Source organism: Tupaia chinensis, unplaced genomic scaffold (assembly GCF_000334495.1).
Source record: "Tupaia chinensis unplaced genomic scaffold, TupChi_1.0 Scaffold144426_1, whole genome shotgun sequence".
Lineage (NCBI taxonomy): Eukaryota > Metazoa > Chordata > Mammalia > Scandentia > Tupaiidae > Tupaia > Tupaia belangeri.
The window spans coordinates 2,466,926-2,471,129 of record NW_006204286.1 but is presented as its reverse complement, the minus strand read 5'-3'; positions in this window follow the sequence as shown (position 1 = coordinate 2,471,129).

Genomic DNA, 4,204 nt, shown 5'->3' with positions numbered 1-4,204 from the left:
AGAGAATACAATTATTTTAATGATACTTCTCTTATTATTCTATATATTCTGCCTGAGGTCCATGTATTGAGTCAACTGAAAAAATGCTATAACTTCACAAGTGGTTTTGAAATGTCTTATTTATTTATCAACAGAAATAATCACCACATTTTAACAAAGACTGGAGGAAATCACTAATTTTATGGCTTTTATGATATAGAAAAAAAATCTATATTTTTCTTCGTTAGAGTTTACTCTAAAACAAAACTAAATGCACTGCATGCTTACTGTCACTACTGAAAAGAAATGCTTCCTGTCAACTTAACCTGATAGTTTTCTTTTTCTCATCCTATGTTCATCAGTTACTTTTTCTTCATAATTTCTCTTACTGCATACAAAGGAACTTCAGACAGGTCATGGGCTAATGAATTGAAAGTATGAATTTATTTTGGTGCAAAGAATTTTGAAATTCATGTAGTTTTTTTTTTTTTTTTCACAGCACACATTTTCTGCAAACTGAAGACCTCATGTTTCTTAACCCACAGGAAAATAATGCACTCTTTATGCATTCATAAGAATACATGGCAGTTATGCTTTTTATTTAATATTAAAATGCTAGCATTTCAGTTTAATTCATCAGTCTCCCTCAACTTGGTTGGCTTCTTCTTGGAGCTTGAATGACCTTGGTTGATTTCCTCTTTACAAATAGAATGAATCCATTATCAATGGGATAGTGAGATCAGGTTTCTGCATTAAATGTTTGGTTTTTCAATTGTGCTGAAATAACTTGGTAGGTAATATCTGTTCACTAGTCTACACCACTGAACACCCTCTATCAAATTCCTACTGGGACCATACAAGAATTTATATCAATTAGACTTAACTAAAAACTCTTTGAAGACAGATGATAAGTCATTTGTTTCATCACTGTGTACCCATCTATGGCATATTGTCTGGCACATAGTAGGTACTCAATGTATATTGTTGAAAAAATGAATTAACATAAATATTCATCAGTTTCTTACATTTCTTGTAGCTATAAAATCACACAAATTGTCTAAGGAGCTTGAGTCATAAAATTTGAATTTATTATAATTTATTGTAGAAGTTCATGTATAGTTCTATTCAAGAAAGGAAAAATTTTCTTGTCTAAGAGTTATATCCCTAAATGAAATCCACCCTTGTCATTACAGCATATGCATTCACTATTCCAAGCCTTCTTTCACTGATGTGTTGGTTCAGTAAAAGAGTGGTGAGAAATTCTATCATTAGATAACATTACACCATAGACTGGAAAATCTCATGATATTGTTTTGTTTCCACTGTCAACAATTCCCTGTACTCCCATTGTTCTTTTGTAACCAGCTTTGTTATTTCAGGGAACAGGCTATCAAAGGCTAGTTCCCCAACATATATCCTATGATAGTAAATCTTGGTCTAAAATGTCATTCATAGGTTTGAATTTATTTTTCCCCTGGCTCTTTAAATGTGTTGTCCAATTTTTAATGTTTCCAATGACCTTTTGCCAGGGAATTGTAGTCAAGATGACATCAGAAACTGCTGATCATTTCATTTTTGAAAAATTGTCTTATTTCCTTTACTAACATATTTTTACAGAAGATCATAAATGCAGTGCCAAAGGTATCTAGCATCTATGTGAACACTATAAGAATAAAAGCCTAGTTCTGGGTCATGTAGAATTTGAGTCTGGAAAACAATAGTTTATAAAAGCAATTAGACAGAAATTTCCTAGGCCAACCATGTGGAAAATATAATTACATTTGGAAACTCACTCTAATGCTGCTCTTCAAATTCATGATTGACAATTGTGTTGTAATAGGATTTTTCTTAATAAAATTTCATGCTGCTAGATTTCAATATACATAGATTTATGAACATCATATGAAAGTAAATATCATTCAGGATAATACAGCTTTTCAAGAGAAATAAAAAGTTTAATAAGGTGAAATCAAGATTCTCCCTGAATTTCTCCATATGTATGTTAAACTTTGTAATACTCAATGTAAATAAGACTCTCAGTGCTAAAAAAATCTACTTATTTAAAACAGAATAACTTTCTCTTGCCACACCTCCCCCCCTGCCCCAAGTTCTCTACTAAAACATTGCCAGTGTGGTATCTGGGGGAGTAATACATTTGAAAAATTTTTAGAATTCAGCTAGGAAAGTAGACACAGGAGGGGTAAAAAAAGACATAGTGTATTTCCCTCAAATCCTGTGGTATACAGTGCTGTCTTGTAGTATATCTTGCTGTTTGTTTCTGGCTTTTACACAAACTAAAAGTATAGGAAGAAAAGTAGTCACAGGAGCACAGTATGCTACTCAACTTTATAAAAGCCTGTTTTTCCAAATACTAGGGTCAAGATTAGATGTTTGGCAAGCACACCGGCAACCTGTTTTAATGTCAACAATCATTATAGTAGGAGAATCTTTCCTTATGTTTACCCTAAATTTCTCACAAGAGGATCCTTTTTTTTCTAGTCTACACTAAGAGAAAATAAATCATAGTTTGTTTTCCAGCTATTATTAAAATTATTGAAAACTATACTATATTTTATTTCAGCACTTCTTTGGGCCAACTGACTTCAGTTCTTATAATCTCTCTTCTTATAGACTGTCCCTTAAATTTGGACACACATTTTGTTTTCTCAGTATCCTAAGAATTTACATTTTATTAGCATGTGTATATTCTGAATATTTTGGTGTCTGTCTTACTAAAATTATCTCTCTCTATTAAGAGAAAGTGCTATAAACTGGAAAGGATGTCAATAGGGATGTCAATTAACAGTAACAACATTGCAAATAGATAGGAGGAATAATTTCTAGTGGTATGAAATACAGTATGGAGAATATAAATGCATCAACTTGTTGTGTATCTCAAAGCAACTAAAAGGGTGGATTTTGAATGTTTCCAGCACAAGTAATGACAAATGGTTGAGATAACGAGTATGCTAATTATTTGGATTCAATCACAATGCATTGTATTTTTGTACTTAAAAAATCACATTGTATTCCCACAAATATGTACAATTATTATATGTTAATAAAAATATTTAAAAAAAAACTCATTTAAAGGGCCAGCACATGGCATAATTGTTATGTTGCTGGATTCCCAGGTAATTGAAAATGGTTTGAGTCCAAGACTCAGCAGCTTAAAACTCATGCCAGTTATATGTGTGTGCCTGCCCAAAATACTGAGAGAAGAGACTGTGATGTTGCCATTCCCCCAGAGGGTGATTTCACATTTTCTGTCTCTCTGTCTGTCTTTGTCTCTCCAGCGACTGCATATGCCATAGCACAAATCTCTCTAAAATATGGTCATATCAATTGATGCAGAAAAAGCATTTGATAAGATACATCCCTTCATGATCAAGACTCTCAGCAAAATTGCATAGGAGGGTTATTTCTCAACACAATAAAACCTATCTATGAAAAACTCATAGCAAACATCATCCTCAATGGAGAAAAGCTTAAAGCTTTTCCACTAAAAATGGGTACAAGACAAGGATGCCCACTTTCTCCACTCATTTTCAATATAGTACTGGAAGTCCTCACCAACGCAATCAGAAAAGAGGAAAAAATAAAAGGCATTCAAATAGGAAAAGAAGAGGTGAAACTCTCTCTATTCACAGAAGACATGATTGTATGCATAGAAGATCCAATGGTTTCCATAAAAAATTTTCTGGAAATAATGCATGAATACAGTAAAGTTGCAGAATACAAAATCAATATCCAGAAATCTATAGCATTTCTATATATGAACAACAGACTGAGATAGAACTGAAAAAAGTTATTCCATTTACCATAGCCACAAAAAGTATAAAATACTTAGGAATAAATCTAACCAAAGAAGTTAAAACCTCCACAAGGAAAACTACAATAAGCTAAAAAAATAAATTGAAAGTGACACAAAAAAGTGGAAGGATCTCCCATGTTACTGGATTGGAAGAATTAATATAATCAAAATGGCAATTCTACCCAAATTAATCTACATATTGAATGCAATACCAATCAAAGTATCAGACACATTCTTCACAGATCTAGGAAAGATAATCATAAAGTTTGTATGGAATCATAAAAGACCCCGTATTGCCAAACCAATCCTGCACAAGAAGAGTGGAGTGAGCAGAAACTCACTCTCTGACCCAAAAATATACTACAAAGCTGTAGTAATCAAAACAGCATGGTAGGGAACCAGCACCTTATA